Source organism: Nannospalax galili, unplaced genomic scaffold (genome assembly GCF_000622305.1).
Source record: "Nannospalax galili isolate Female #2095 unplaced genomic scaffold, S.galili_v1.0 scaffold728, whole genome shotgun sequence".
NCBI lineage: Eukaryota > Metazoa > Chordata > Mammalia > Rodentia > Spalacidae > Nannospalax > Nannospalax galili.
Window position 1 is genome coordinate 440784 of NW_008358642.1, and position 17479 is coordinate 458262.

At 35.6% G+C, this 17479-nt stretch overlaps 1 pseudogene; it reads right to left on the reverse strand.

Annotated features, from left to right (window-relative positions):
• Positions 1-3280: 3280 nt before the first annotated feature.
• LOC103724815 lies at positions 3281-3640 on the reverse strand (annotated as a pseudogene).
• Between the last annotated feature and the right edge of the window lie 13839 nt (positions 3641-17479).

Genomic DNA, 17479 nt, shown 5'->3' on the forward strand with positions numbered 1-17479 from the left:
GTCTTTCTCTGTTTTAATCCTTCTAAAATTCTTTCATTAGCTTTAAAATTTTCATTTTAGGGAGATTTTGATATATTAACTTTGTTCTTACTATGAATGAAATTGGCTGCTTCATTCCTATTTCAGATGCTTTGCTATTGGTATATACATCAAAGCTACTGACTTTTTTGTGATGATTTGGTGTCCTCTAACTATTAAAGATGCTTGTGGTTCTGATAGGTGTTTGGTAGAATTTATTAGTCAGGGTTCTCCAAAGAAACAGAACCAGTAGAATGAATATATATGTACAGAGATTTATCAGCTTAGCTCACAGGATACAGTCCAAGTAGTCCAAGAATGGTTGCACCACACTGGAGGGGCTGAGAATCTGTAGTCACTCAGTCCACAAATTTGGATGTCTCAGTAGTCCCAATCTGGCACTGGAGGTCTGACAGATTCCAAAAGATCAGCTAGCCTTCAGTCTACAGCAGCAAGACGAAGTCACCAGCGAGACAGAAGGCAACCAACCAGCAAGAAGCCTGGCATTCTCCTCTGCCTTGGCCTTTTAAACGGGATGCCATCAGAAGTTAACACCCACATTTAGGGTGTGTCTTCCAGCTTCAGATGATCCAATCAAGAAGATCTCTTTCATTTCAGTTAATCCCAGATCCAGTCAAGTTGACACCCAGGATTAGCCATCACATAGAATCTTCAGGTGTTCTCTGTGTAAGAACACATCATCTGTGTAAAGTGATAAATAAGCAAAATAAATTTTAAAAGCTTATTTATAATTTGTGAATGAGAAAAAAGAAATAAAAGTGAACACCACAAATTCACAAAATTATAATGAAGAAATAAAAACATTTTAATAGGCTGGATTTGAAGGGTGGGCTTGTTGACCTAGTTTCTGTGGAAAATGAAGTAGTTTCAAGGTCTTCCTGGTCTATACAACAAGTTCAAGATCAGACTGAGCAATGTAGTGAGGCTTACTTAAAAAACAAAAATTAAAATTTGGCAAGGTTGGATTTTCAACTCATTAGTAGTACACTTGCTTAGCAAACATGAGACCCAGGGTATAATCTTCAACATAGAAGTAAATGGAAAAGATTTTAACTGAATGTATAATTTATTTCCTTTGAGCAATGAATTTATTTTTAAAATAGTCTTATATTTATCCTTCAATTATTTGCATTTGAAAGCTGCTATATGAGGTTATTTTCTAAAATTGTGTGCTATGACTGTATTTGTAAAATAGAGTGTGGTGAAATGGGATGTACAGAAGAATACCAAGTCGAGTTAAATATTAATACCTATGAAGCTCCAATTGGAAAGTGTTTGTTTCTGAAACAAACACATAAACATAGAATATATCTCTTGGAAAATATTTCTCAGTTATGATTCAGGTTGAATGTTGTTTTCTGTCTAACAAAACTGATTGGTCTTCTACTTGTCTTTCCATTGGAGCCCAGAGATGAAATTGTCTCTTTATGTACAAAGGAAGATACAACAAGCACAATTTTGTCAAAATTGCATAATAGAGATATTTACCTTTTACTTTCCAGATAGAATTTGAATTTGTGGAGCAGATAAATGAAGGAAATACCTTATATGATAATAGCCCTTGAAATTCTGATGATGGACAAATCCATACTTAAAACCTGAGGATTTAAAAAAATTATTGAATCTTTGCAATTTTCATATACTATAATTTGATGATATTTAGATCTGTCCCTGACCCATACTTTGCCCTCATGGCCCCTGCCCAATTCAATATACTACACTACATATACAATATGAGCTATACAGATTGATTTGTGTCCCCACACATCCACATCCCTCAGCATGAGTCCGTCCACTGGAACCTGGTAAATCTACCAAGAATCCTGTCACTGTAAAGTGACTGTCTCTCCTGCTCCCAGCAGCCATCAGTTGCCAAAAGTTCCTTAGGAATGGTTGGGATATATTACTCATTTCCCCATGTCAATGCTACAGCTGTGTCTGGCTCCATACTGCTCCTCCTAGAATAGGACACTTATTTCAAATTTCTGCCTCCCACAACTTGGGGATCATTGCAAAAGAGGGGGAGAAAGGATTGTAAGAGCCAGAGGTAGTGGATGACCACACGGAAATAGTTTTCCAGGCATCTGGTCAGTTACACATATTAACTTAGTCAATGGTAACAACATGATCAAGTTCAAAGCAAACTCAAGCCAGATAAAACCTGAGGATTTTTTTACTAATTTTTGATAAATTAAGAAAACTAGGTGAAATACTTGGCAAGTAAGTTGATATTATTTCTGATAAAGACTTTGATTTGAAACAAAACAAGGTCAAAATTTAGAAGCAGGAAATAAAAAAAATATAAGTATCAGACTAAAAAAGGCCAGGAAGTTTTTGATTGCATCTTCAATAGCAGAATATTCAACTCCCCAAAGGGATCTAGAGAATTAATACATAAGTCAACAATAGTAAGATCTGCGTATTAATTTCAGAATGAATAAATGTCAGTGGATATTTTTGTCTCTGAATGTGAATCTGCTGTAGAACTTGTGTATGTCTGGGCATTTTGACAGTAAATTATCTCTTTCATATTGTTTACTGTTTATGAGCCAGCCTACTTTATTTATTTATTTTACTTTTTATTGAACTTTTGTAATTTTATTCCACAGTTCTTAATCAAATTTAGATCCCCTCCCCTACCATGCTCCCTCATGCCCCCACTGGAGCTCATGTATTCCATTATACATGTTAAGTCCCATCCAGTCAAGCATTTGTGCCCAGATGTCCTTCAGTGTAAATTTGTCTACCTGAGTCTAGTCAGCCCATCTAGAGATCATATGTAAGGCATACTCTCCCTCATTCAGCATCAATCAGTCTCTAAAAGATCTCAGTATAGGGCCAACCAGCCACCCATTTGTCTCCACCCCTCTGGACCCTTGTTTAATTGAGTTCGCTGAGATCCTGTGCTTGTTGCCACCATTGCCACAAGTTCACATGTGCAAGTTTCCAGTGGCCTGAAAGCCTCTGCTTCCCTGTGTTCCTGAACCGGTGCTGGCTCTTACAATCTTTCTGCCCCTTCTTCCAAAATGGTCCCTGAGCCCTGGGTAGGTGAGGATCAATATAGGAGTCCCATCCAAGGAAACACACTCTTCAGTTTCCTATTCTTTAAAACTTGGCCAGTTGTATGTAGCCTTCTGTGTGCATCACGTTCTGTTCCCCCCCCCCCACTGAGGCATTTTATTTATACATACATTTTACATCTCTAGAAAAAGAATCCCAGGATTTCCCCTCTTGTGTGTTTTCACCTTGCTTCTTCATGGTCCACGATGCCAGCTGAGGTTGTCAGTACAATGAAACCAAACTGATGGGATGGGAGCAGATTATTTTGCCACTTTTCTAGGCCTTTGAGCTGCATGTCAAATCTGGAGGTGATCACGCCACACTTGTTTAGCCTGCCGGTGAGGTTCACAACTATTTTCCCAGCTCTGTGATCATCAATGATTTTAAATTCGCCGATGAAACCATGCTTCATCATCACAGTTAGGAAGTGTACGATGACTTTGGAGCACGGCCTGATGAGGACCTGGCGTTTGCCTCTCTTCTCGGCATGACACGTTCTGTTTTTTACGGAAACTTTACTGGTGAGAGTTGAGGGATGCATTACTTTTTTTATCGACTCCTTGTTTTTCTATGGTCCATGAGCCTTAAGTGTAGAGGTTCAACTGTAGATATGTCACATAGTACTTGAAATCTCTCAGATGTGCGCTTTCTGTCTGACCAGTTGTGGAATTCTGCAGTAGCCTCCATTTGTTGTAAAAAAGAAACTTCTTTGATGAGCGGTGCACAGTGTGCTTGTCTGTAAATATAAGGATCCATATTTGGCAGATGGTAAGAAATTCTAAGGATACAAAAGAGATAGGGTTTTCTCTAGGATCTATGTTCTGTCCTGCCATGTGTATTTGGCTGAGTTTGCAGTGCCACCCATAAGCTCACTCCCATTGAGAGGACTTTAATGAGAAATGCCCATATAGTATCTAAACATTTGTGCATATGTATATCTGGGAACTTCTTGGCAAGGAACACAATGCCAAACAAAAGAGACCTCCCTTTGAGTGGTTGGTGAGAGTGAAGAGGAGACGGCCAAAATACATGGGTTATTGCCAAATCTCTTGGTTATCTCTAAGAACTAGTAGGTAAGATTCTACTTCTGAAGATAGGATATGCTTCAGTACAGGACTTGGAACAATGGAGTGTGACCTGGAGGCCTTTTACCTGTAATTTAGCTATCATAACACTAGAGAATGATATGTAAACTGCCAAGGGAGAAAAACAAATAGTCAATGATCAAACCCAGCCCTAATCCCTAATAATCACAACAACCGGCATGGCAAACTATCAGTTCAGTAGTGGCATTGTTATCTGGGGAGCTATCAACAGCTATTTAATTGATTCTTTACATTTAATCTATAAAAATGAGTTTAAAGTTGATGAAATACATGTATTTGGAGTTATCAAAAACTCAAAAATGATTTAAATTGAAATCCAAGTCAAATTTTAAATAAAACCAATGTGAAGCAGCTCTCTCAGAATGGTGTCTGTCACAGGTGGTATAAAAACCCCTGACGTTATGTGCACACCAGTTCTGAGATACAGAGAATATGTGGCCTTAGTTGAAGGAAAGAACTATGCATATAAAATTAAAGAAATGGACCAAGAAATTGGTGAAATATTCTCCATTATCCATATAGGCCCAAGGTAATTTATTTGTCCTTCACAGGGCAAGAAGGCAGAGGAGTGTTTACAATCAGTGTGAAAGACGAAGAGGCAGGAGGGACTCGAAAATGTGAGAAACACACCAACTGCTGTGGCTCTCTTTTATGATACAGGAAAGGGCCCTGAGTCAAGGAGTATAGGTAGTGTCTTGGGGCTGAGAGCCAATTTTTGTTTGTAAACCTCAAGGAAATAGACTCCTAGCCTTCTGAGGTAAGAACTACATTCAAGTAGTGAATTAATCCACTTTAAAAATAAACTTTTCCCTTCGGGATTCCAAAAGAAATTCTGTCTTCCCACAATAAAAGCAGAGTTGGGTTTCTGAAATACATAATTATAAAAAAGTAATCATGCTATTTTAAATTTAAAATCATGTTATGGTATCAATGGAATCCAACTTCTTTCCATCATTAATCTATCATAATTATGTACCTGGATATTTCCTGTGAGCGTATTATGTGAGTTGAATGAATAAGGAACATTTGTAAGGGTTTGATTTTTCACAATTTGGTATTTTGGGCATTATTATTCCCATTTTTTTTTTCAGAAGAGAACACAAAATCTGAAGTTAAAAGTAACTTTTCAAAGGCTGACGAGTTGGTGGACTTTGTGATGAATACTCCAAAATAAGAAAGAAAATGGAGCTTTAAATCACTCTGGGCTGTGTTTGTATTATTGTCCTGTTTCATCCCCATTTACACCTGCTGCATCTGAAAAGTACCTTTAAGAACTGCAATTTACTAATGCAATGATCTGTAGAAAGTGATTCAACTATTTTATTGTCTTTTTAAATAGGACAGCAAACTTTAAATAAATATTTAAATAAATATGTTATTCTACCTAATTTCTTTTAATACATTTGCCTTAAGTAGGTAATAAATATTTCTAATGTGTATGAGTAAATATTCATAAGATAAATTTTAAACCTAACTCAGACTAAAATTAATTTTAATAATGTAACTAAAATTTATGTAAATTGTCTGCAAAATAAGACCCCAAAATGAGAGTTTGACAACCATTAAAAAGTTACAAACAATTTAACTCTGTTTGAGTCAGTTACAGAAATAAAGATAAATTATGCAATCTTTATAAGCATATATCGGAGGATAAGACAGAGAGAGAGTACATGCATGCACAAAATCTTGAATACGGTCTTGGGTTTTGTCCCTCTTCAGGCACTATCTACCTGAGACATAGCCCCTCTTGGCACGATATTCACCTATTAGGCTAGGCTGACAAGCCAGTGACTCCTAAAGACTCTCCTGTCTCCATACTCCTGCAATGGGATGACAAGAGTATGCCACCGTGCCTGTATCATTTTATGTAAATTCTGAATATCTCATGTACTCAGGATTGCACCAGAAGCAGTTTATGAAGAGAGCCATCCTGGCCAGTTGAGTGTATATCTTAAATAAAATGTCATATAAGCATCTGCTATTTAATTTTGCCTCCAGTTTATATGCATAGTATCAGTATTCCTTCTATCATTGCCCCTATTCCTTCAGGGAGACTTCAATATATAGAAATATATAGAAGTATAGAGCAACTTCTCTAGTGGAGTACTGTCAGTGTGCATGGAGGTTTTGAAGACCAGAGTGCATACAAGTACTTACTGAGGTGAGATGAGACAGCAGAATCCAGGAACGGACTGAGTTCTTCCGCAGGAAGGGAGATGACTTCCAAATGTGATTACATTGCGTATACTACTTGTGGGAACAGAAAATATAACATAAATGCTAATTAGACAGGGATGAGATAGGTAAGTGAGGAATTGCAATTTAGGTAAGGTAATTAGAGAATTCATGGGAATGATGAACATGTACCAAGCAGTTAGTGAATTAACTGTTTTTACCAAGAGTAAATAATAAGAGATGATGATGAAGATGATAGAGGCAGGGGTAAGATATCAAAGTAATATAATTTCTTACTTTTTTGCCACTGTGATAAAATACCCTGAGAAAAGCAACTTTATATAGAAAGGGTTTATATTGCCTTCAAGTTCCAGAGGGATATAATCTATCATGGAGAGAAAAGCATGGTAGCTGAAACATGAATCTAGATGGTCACGTTGCACTTGTTATCAGGAAGGAAAGCAAGAACAGGAAATAGAGCCAGTTTATAATGCTCAAGCTCTGCACCCAGTGACCCAATCCTTCCAGTGAAACTGTACCTTCTAAAGGTTACAGAACTATCCCAAAGAGTGCTGCCACCTACAAACCAAACATTCAAGCACATGAACCTCTGGGATCATCTCACATTCCAACCTGTACTAAGTTCTAGTATAAAGGAATGTATGAAGTACATACAACAGGTAACTACTGCTTCCATTTAAAAGGGTGTTAACAGTGATGCCAAGGGCCTTGGAGAACTCTGTTTAAAGGAGTGGGTGACCACCAGCAGGCCTTGAAATCTCATCATGAAATTCTACTCCAGTGTACTTTACTGCATTTCATATCTCTCATGGATCTACCATTTATTCTCATACCCCTTTGTTTGCGTGATTGAGCCAGAATGTACATTATGCCCCTTTCATTATTATATGTTGATAATATAAAAGACAAAGGAGGAAGAACAATGTGTCACAGCTGTACTTGATGAATTACAGGCAGCCTCATCCACAACTGATTCAGATAAATAAAGAAAACATAGACTTTGATCTACTGGCATAATGTTATGATAATCTGATAACAAATTATTTTAACAGTAAGTTTTAGTTCTTTGTTACACAGCAACCATAAGCTAATATTACACCAAGGAATGCTTTTGGTAGGGATTATGCATTTCTTAAATGCTCATTTTGGGGCCATTGGTTCACATAGTACATCATTGGAGCCTATCAGGTCAACAGTGGAAGGTCATTTGCTCAACCTAGTTACCTGATATGCTTTACTTAGATTTAGTAGGTTGTTTGCATTGAAACAGACATCTTACCTGTAACCAGGTTTCCTGATATATTAAAATAAAATGCCATAGAGAAACAGTAAATACAGTCAATAAGCTGAGAAAAATATAAATAAACAATCATAGTGTACTGGAGTAGGATGGTGTTTAAAATGCTGTTCCAAACATTATTGGCTTATGAGTGTCCTTGATTCATAGTTCTCAAAAGTCCATCATACTTGACTTTAACCTTAAAAGATATCCTTATAAATATTTTATAAGGTATAGACTGCACTTGTCAATTAAATTCATTTTTATCATTGTAAAAAGTACACTGCCTAATGGAATTCAAACAATACTGTGCAAAGTCCAATTGATGACAAAGACCAGAAACCAGCAATAGAAACATTTACTACTCTTTCAAATGCTTTTCATTCATCCTGGCGGGTATTGAAAACCTTCAGCATTGGAAATTCATTTCTCATTTACTCTTTCTTTATGTCTTTTTCTATTCTCTTTATGAGATATTTATATGTAACTAAATTGTCTTATGGTTAATCCTTTTTCTGCTTCTATAAATGATTCAAATGTTGTAGGGAACACTGCTTCCAAATAATCATATGTTCTTTATCCAAGAAAATAAGTGACTCCTATTCTATCTGGGTTCATTCCTCCCATTTATTGCCTTTATTTCAACAGGTCTCAAGTTTTTTACATTTCAAGGTCCTTTCTTTTCTGTCCTAAAATATCCTCAGATCCTTCTTACACCTTGCATCAATTATTTTAAGATGCATCTATGTCTTCTTTACTGCAAGCCATTTCTATCTGATTGTATTCATTCTCTACATATTCCCTTAATACACATTTCTCTTCATATGTACCAAAGTCCACTCAGGCAACAAAATTAATCCAGTTATTTGGAAGAAATTATTTGACTCATGAAAGGAGGAGCTTTGGAAACAACTCTCATCCCTCAGGGTGAATTCAAGACTAGATGACAGATCTGTAAAATCTTAGGAAGGCAGAATCATCCTTAGATTTTGCAGAGACATAAGTAATACCCAGAAAAAGGGAGAGGTCAGCCATCTTGTACTATTTTATCTGAACTTGGAGTATTGTCCCCATGGAGCCCAACACTGTAGAGATGTTTCCTGAGATGCAATTGCCATGAAGCTCAGAAGGCACAATTTGGAAATGCCACTGCTACAAAAGGAGTGTTTGCTGCAAGAACAAATAGGCTATACTGCAGAGATGTTCACAATACTCACAAAGGAAAGACCTCTCCCCTCCAAAGGGAATCAGGAAGAGAAAACCTGATTTTTCCTCTTCCAGATACTCATCCTCCTTCCACATCAAACTTGATGTGCTATTCAACTTTCAAGTCAACCACTACAAAGCCATTAGAACAGTCTGAGTTCATGCTCAGAGACAAGAGAATTGATTTTATTAGGATTATCTATTGCTTCTTTGTGCATATACGTCTCTAACAAACCATTTAAATTACCATTACAGTACATTAGGAGATAATTGATAAGCTTATAATGAATATAATCTATAGTATCATCTTTTTCTTAAACAATTATTGACCAATAAATAAACCATAATTGTTCTTTCTGGTAGTAGACACTTGATTTTCCTAACATACGCAGCAATTTGTTCTTTGGGTTCTTATTTAGCATTATCACTGTTTAATATATAATATCTATTTATTCTTCAATAAATGTTAATATGAATAAATACTGATTCAGGAGCTTGGGAGATGGCTCTGTTCCTCAGCCACATAAGTCTTAAGATCCTGAAGAAGACTTAGCTATATAAGACGATTGTAGAATTGAGAAGAGATTTCCAGAGTAGGTTAAAACTATGAGCATGACATAAAGTTGGAAGAACATAGCTTTGAGGCCGGTCACACTTTTCTACTTTTCTACTTATATAAAATTTAATTATCATGCACTTAAGAGCAGTTTCATTTTAATAACATTTCATTTTTGCTTTGGGAGGTGGATAATTTAATTTCAGAAATCCCAATATTTGTTCTAAAATTGTGTTACTTTGTCAGTGGCCTATGTCTTCGGACTATTCAGGAGCTTAGTTTCAGGGGCTTAGGAGTTGGTTTTGGTTGTCACTGATATTCAGGTTTGTGTCTTTTTTTTGTTGCTATTCATTCCTGTCAGTTTGTTGATCCTTGATTTTGTGTAACAACCTTCTAAAATGACCGAAAAACAATTGTGTCTGGTGAGTTGATTTAGGACAAAATACATAAAGCTAAGCTAATCTATATATTTACTACTTATAATACATGTACTCTAGTATTTTCTAGTTTATAATTTCCACCAATTATAAAATAATACATTAAGTGATTTTTTTTCACTTAAGAAAATGCAAAATAAGAGCATAAAGGGTCCACTTATTACTGTGTAATATAGTATTTAATTTTTTCTAAAGAAAGGTATAGCCTTTGTCCTTGCCTCCAGGAAAATAATCTGAAAGTCCTTAGCATGTCCTGCCTGACAAATGGATTGTTATTTGTTAGGCCACATCATGTAATTCAACATGGTATTTTACAGTGGTGGGTTGGAAGCTAGCACGTGTCAATCCAATACTTTTTTGGAGGACTGGGAACTCAGGTATGTAATGTGAAGAATTGACAATGCCTGTATGACAGAGTTCAATAAAGACTCAGGAAACTCAATTCCAAGAGACTTTCATCTGCACAAGCTATTCTATGGACACTTTTGCATTTGCCTTGGGGTTGGGTTGGGAGCAATCAATGCTGACTGTGAAGTTACAGAAAGCAGAAAACCTGAATGTTTTAGTTTGAGTTCTCAGAGATTTTTGTCTGATGTACCACTCCTCTAGACTGATTGTGAGCTAAGTATTTTCACAATAACAAACTGTCACCACGAGTATTTCAGTTTTCAATGAGTTTTTATTTTCTTCTAGAAAATAAACACCTCAGTTTGGAGTTAGCCATTCTTAAACGTACTATGGTGACAGATGCACCTGCAGTTTGAGAAGTTCCCTAACTGACCCTCTACTTAAGAAATTTTTTTTAATACTGAAAACACAGAAAAGGATATTTAATATAATGAGACCATAATTTAGAGTGGCAATATTTTTATGTCCACAGTGAGAAAGTACTTAGGGTAAACATATTATATTGATATAAATTCAAATGTTATATTTTGTCTATGACATGCTGAGCTACAACTAAAAGAAACAATTATTTCTAATGCTAGCCATTCCAAAATGTATCCACATAATTTAGAAGTCTTTGACTGTTACCAAAGGAATTAAAGAAGAAATATATAAATGTTAGACACAGCACAGAAAATCAAGGTGTAGAAAAATCGGGCCTCCCTCTTCTACAGTGAAATCAAAGGAGGTTTGGAATAGCAATGAAACTTTCTGCTTTTGATAATAGTTTTAATAATAGATTTTAGGGTTCTGGAAATGTACTACAATGTAAGAAATCACAAACTGCTTTCTTTGGCGATATTTTTGCTTTAACGCTTTCACTTCTGTGAATTTGTCCTTTTCAATCACATCAAATTATGTAGAAAACATTAAATAGGGAAGACTGAGTCTTGAATAGAAAGCATGAGCTGCATACATAATACATAAAATACTCAAAAGCACTTGAGAATGGATGATTATTTGCCCATGTGGAAATATTTCCTGTATACTAAGAATGTCTTTCTGAAGAAGAAAATCATTTGTATATCCTTCAAGAAAGTTCAGAAAGTGTCACTCAGGCCATGAATCCCATCCATCCTCTGCTCTTTCCACAGTGTTTTGTCCTTTGACACTTAGAAATATTTTAACATGTTTTTGCTGATACCAAATATATTTCAAGTGCATTCTTACAGATTTCAGATTGTTCTTGTGATATTTTAGAATTCAAAGATTCATTTTCATCAGTCTGGTATATCAAACTAGAGAGGAATTTGATGATGTAGTTTACAGTGAATACTGAATTTTAGTGCTGTGGATGGAAATATATTTTAGTATTTTGTTCAACATACTAGCAAAATCACATCCTGAGGATCATTGCATCATACTGTAGCTGAATCCCATAGTGTCCTTGTCAAAACATCGAGTATCTTTTTTCTATTATTTAATGACATTTATTATAATCACCAAGCATTTGCAACTAAATCACAGTGAAATCTATTCCATATGCCTTCATCAATGGTACTCTGTGTTCTGATTCAGAAAATAGATTTTTGGCTGGAGAGGTGGCTCAGTGGCTAACAGCACTTACTCAGGACTCAAATTCACCAGTAACTAAACACCCTCATCTATATATATTAACTATTTTGTGTAGCTTAGACATACTATATTTTGACTATACTTCGTTAAAGGTAGAATTGCTCTATACATTGGTATAATAAAAACTTTAATGCAGTACTCTTTCCAGATAGCTTAAAATCCATGAATATATCAATCAAATACTTCTTTAGGACTTCCCTAACTTTCATTTCATCATCGGCATTGCTGATCAGTGTGAAATCTCAATTCTCTTAGCAGTAACTAAAAATTCAATTTAAGATATGGAATTTAGCTAGATCAAAACCAACAGAGATTATAATGCATATACTGCTCAGTGAAAAAAATCAATCTGAAAACATGTAATTCTTATATCTAGAGATATGAATGTGTGGAAGATCAAAGGAAGCTTGAGGATAAGATAGTTTGATTAAAGTAACAGGTGAAAGTTTGAGTTGGGAGAAAGCAATGAAAATGACAGAAATACACCTGTGGTTTTTTGTGGCAAACACATTCCAATAACTGCTTATGGTAAGCATAAGCACATGAAATATTTTCTGTCAGGGGTGAAGTATCCTGCATATGTTTGAAAGCCTAATTTCTGCAAGTACAAAAGGGGAGTTACATAGTAAATGTGATGTTCTTACTAATAAGGTAAATATAATTCTAAAATTTATTTGTATACTTTGTCTTTCCCTGTCTTAAGAAAACACAGCAAGTGGAGAATAATGTCTACTAGAACTTTGATAAATTTGAATCAGACAACAGTTTACCATCTTTACATTTCTGTATTGATTAGCATATTTGCAGAAAATAAAAGAAAGTGGTAAGTCTCATCTCTCACTGGGCCTCAGATTTTGCTTGCAGTTTTCTTGTATTGTATGACCAGAACCAAACAACTTCCAAGAATTAACCTAGACAGGATGGGCAATGGCAGGAATTTTGTGAAGATTAGAACTTTGTGTGCATATTGAAAAAGAACATTCAGGTAAGACAAAAGGACAGATTCAGTTAGACATAGCAGAAAGATAGGTTTTCAAGACTCCTTTTTCTTAAAATACAACACAGGAAAACTACAAGCAAAATCTGAGTCCCAAGAAAATTCTTCTGGCCTGAGTTGGTATCTGCACACCGGTGGTATACATATACAGACACACAAACACACAGACATAGATGTACACACACATAAATAAAATTTTAGGAACAACAAATATTTACCGCAAAGATCAAAATTACTCTTTGACAATAGTGTACAAAGGAACAAATTGTTATATTAGCAACATTTTAGAAGTAATAATGAAAAGTTATGTGAAATCATGAAATTGACAAAAGTGCATAATATTCAATGTACTAAAATTATTAGGCCATAAGACGTACACAAGGAACAACTTGTCTTAACAATGAAAAGTAAAATAAATGTTTTGATCATCATAGAGTTGGTCAGAAAAGAAATAAACTTGGTAGACATAAGAAGAGCTTACCAACATAATAGAAAAGCCACAGAACTAAAGCAATCCTAAGTATTAAAAATAAGTAGGATTTCCAGTATCTTTTGAAAATTCAAAGCTGTCTTTAAAAGGGATAACATTAAAATGGAATTTAATTAGCATTCTTGATGCTTTATGACTAAATAATTTTGTTCAGTGTTATCATCCCTACAGTCATCAATGAATGGAGTGATCCCATGTCTCATGCCACTACAATGTGTTGTAAGAATGAAAACCACAGAAATAATGACTTCTGGTAGCTTGATTATAAGTTTGTATTAACCATATACTAACATCAATCTTGTCTAAGCAATATACTATAAGATGCAACTATGCTCATGAAATATATGACTCACGCCAAAATAAAACTGAAAATTAAGTCACAACACTCAAGAAAAAGAAAGAAAACACTCCAGTGGCTGAACTCACACCAAAAGACACCTGAGAACAAAAAACAGTGACTCAATAGGCCCTAGTATATATGACAGAATGCATGAAATCTGTTGGGGACACTACTGGGGAAGCAGTTAGGGGAGGGGTCTAAAGATGATTAATATGAATTGTAATAAATGCAAAAAAATCAATAAAACTATTAAAGGGACAGGTGAAAGTTTGAGTCACAGGTGAAAGTTTGAGGAGACAGCAATGAAAGTGACAGAAATATAAGAAAACAATACAAAAATTGGTATGGAAAACAGAAAACGGAGTAGAATAATATTTTTAAAATTACTACATCAACTTGCAGCTGAGGATGTGGATCAGTTTAGTACAATGCTTACCTAGTGTGCATGAAGTTCAGGATCTGACCACCAGAAACACATAAACCCCACTGGTAGTGCATACTTGGTATCCCAGCACAATTAGAAGGTAGGGCAGGGGGATCACAAGTTCAATCAGTGTTCCATGGGCAGGATCCTGGACAGAATAAAGAGTGGAATGTGAACTGAACATGAACATTCTTTTACCTAGGCTTCATAATTGCGGAATCAATTTGATAAGCTACTTTATGTTCCTATTGTTACAACTTCTCAAACATGATGGATTATGTCCTCAAACTAATCCAAAAGAAACATTCCCTTACATTGTTTTTCTCAGGTATTTTGTCACACCCAAAAGACACATAAATAGTATTAATTATTTAGCTCCTTATGCTAGCTCTAATAATTTTTTTAGATATTAATATGACAGATTAATGAATATGGATTCAGAAATGGACTTTTAGTACAACTTTCCATTACCTGAACCCAAAATTCCTCAAAAAATAATGACTGACTGGGACAATAGGGCAGGGAATAAGATCATCCTACAGGGACAGAGTAAGGAATTGCTAAAAAAAAACAAAGCTTTGGTACATGAACCATAAAGAAAAAGCCAATCTAAACCAACTTCTAATGACCCAAAATATACCATTTGATTAAAACAATAATGTAGTGGGGCTGGAGAAATGGCTCAGTGTTGGGAGCTACTATATTTATGGGCACGGCCATTGCTGCATTAGGCTGTGGCAGCTTGTCTTGACTTAAGTATTGGAGAAAGAATGTTTCCACCTTGGGAGTTTCCCTGCTTTCTGCTTCTGTGGTCAGAGTTGACAGGCTATGCTTCCCTGATTAATTGGCAGTCTTGGAAACATAACCAAAGAGTTCTGTTTCAGTTTATGGACACCGAAGTTTCTCAGCACTGATAGCTTGGTTTCTATGTAGAAATAATGAATAATAGTAGTTGCTAAGAGTAATCACAAACAGTACACCTTTTGTCTAAGATATAATAAATATTATGCAGCTGAATCTTGGATACTGTCAACGTTGGGTGAGTTTCAGTTGGTGAATTTTCTTGGTAGTAACATAAAGTATCCTTGGTTATTCCCTGGTTACTTTGTGTTTAGTGATGTATCCTTAGTTATTCCTTGGTTACTCCAGATCTGATTCCTATATAAGCTTGGTTTGGTTCACAATAAACATGCACTGTCACATAGACCTCTGCATCCACTGTGTCTTGATTTCTATCTGTCAGGGTCCCCAAAGCTCTTCAGGCTTGGACTGTGGTCACTGTACTGTGACAGCTCAGCAGTTAAGAATATTGACTGCTCTTGCAGATGACCTGGATTAGAGCTCCAGCACCCACACAGCGGCTAACAACTGTCCATAATTCAAGTTCCAAGGGATCTTACTCCTTCTTCTGATCTCCACAGACATTGCATGACATGAGTGCACTTACACACATGCAGGCAATATTCATACACATGAAAAATTTAAAAAAATAATGTAGCAATGAAATATAATCCAATAAAAGAAATAAGCCAGACGTGGTGGCACATGCCTTTAATCCCAGCACTTGGGAGGCAGAGGCAGAGGCAGAGGCAGGTAGATCTCTGTGAGTTCAAGGTCAGCCTGGTTTATATAGTAAGTTCCAGGGTAGCTGGGACTACAGGGAGACCCTGTCTCAAAAAGACCAAAAAAAAAAAAGAAAAAAAGAAAGAAAGAAAGAATTATGAGTATTCATTGATGTAAACTATTGAATGAGTGACTAAATAAAGCAGTAAATGGTAGTTTTCTGTGCAGATGATCTCTACTTAGTGAGTCCTCAAGTATCACTAAACAAGGTGACTTCTTATTAAGGGTGCTAAGTGACCAGGATGGTGCACTGTGTGAAAGAATGGCCTTATAGTGGACAAATTTACCTAATAAGCTCAGTGTGATGGTCAAGGTTATTATTTGGATTAAAGATGCTCATACATCACATCTTTCACATATATGATATCAGATAAATGGCAGCTTCTGTGGACTTCCTACCAAAAGGTCATGCATCTCACAGGAATAAAAGTTTTATGTTGAGAGCTCTCTCCTGGGTTTCAGTACCAAAATGTTGGGAATAGGAATGGAATTAGTCACATATGGAAAAAAAAAAACCTCAAACAAAAGTCTAAATTGATCTTATTAATCAATCAGCTTAAGACTCTTATTCTTAGCCAGGCATAGTGACGCATGCCTTAGTCCCTGCACTCAGAAGGCAGAGGTAGGTGGATTTCTGTTAATTCAAGGCCACCCTGGTCTACATAGCAAATTCAGGCCAACTGGGGCTACAAGGAGACCCTGTCTCAAAAAGACTAAATAAATAAATAAATTAATTAATTAATTAATTAATTAATTAATTAAAAAAGAAAAAACAAGGAAAAATGAGAAACAAGCACTCACAATAAGAAAACTGTTATTTATATCTCCGCTGAGGATGTTTTACAACATGCCTGACTGTTGCTCTTGAGAATCTCATTGTCATTACAATCAAGGAAAACTGTTGTCACAATAGAGAGAAGTCTAAGAAGACATGGCTGATAAACACCATACTATATTTTATATGACAGTGTGGGACACATAACGAAATTGGGGATGGAGATAGTTCAGGAAACATGAATTAGGTTATAATTCTGATTAAGAAGACTTAGATCACAAATCTAATAGAACCACTCACTGTTTTATATTGGTGGTCATATCTTTATACATCAGTTTGTCAGCTACCTAGGAAGAATGGTAATGAAAGACAAATCAGCTTCTGCTCAAACTTGATTATGGTGGAGGAGAAAGGGCATTAAGTGGTACATTTAAAAATAATAGCCAAATAAAAATTGAAAATGCATGTGGTAGACAAGTGACTATAATTTTTGAAACAGATAGTAGTATTTCTACTATGAAATTTGTATCAAAATGACAGTTCTTCTTCACTGGATACCAGGAATTTGAAAGTAAAATGTGGAACTCTGTTTGACTTGTCTTACTTGGTTTCTAGTGTAGTATTAGCCAGTCTTCCTAAATCTTCCTAGTTTTTTTTTTTTTTTCTTTTCTGGATGTGTCAAAGACTTTGTATTATTTTGTGATTTGGCATGTGTTTTATTTTCTTAAAAAATCCATATCAATGTCCTTAAAACTAGGAAATCCATCAGCTGGACTCTGCAAGAAGTAAATGCAAAGCCATCCTGAGATGTGCAAACGAGTCAGTAAAGGGGCTGCCTCTTTAGGAGAAAGCAGAGAAACAGGAATTGCCTATAGGCCAGGTAAGCTACAGGATAGTGTAAGATTGATACCAAAAACAGATTCAATGAT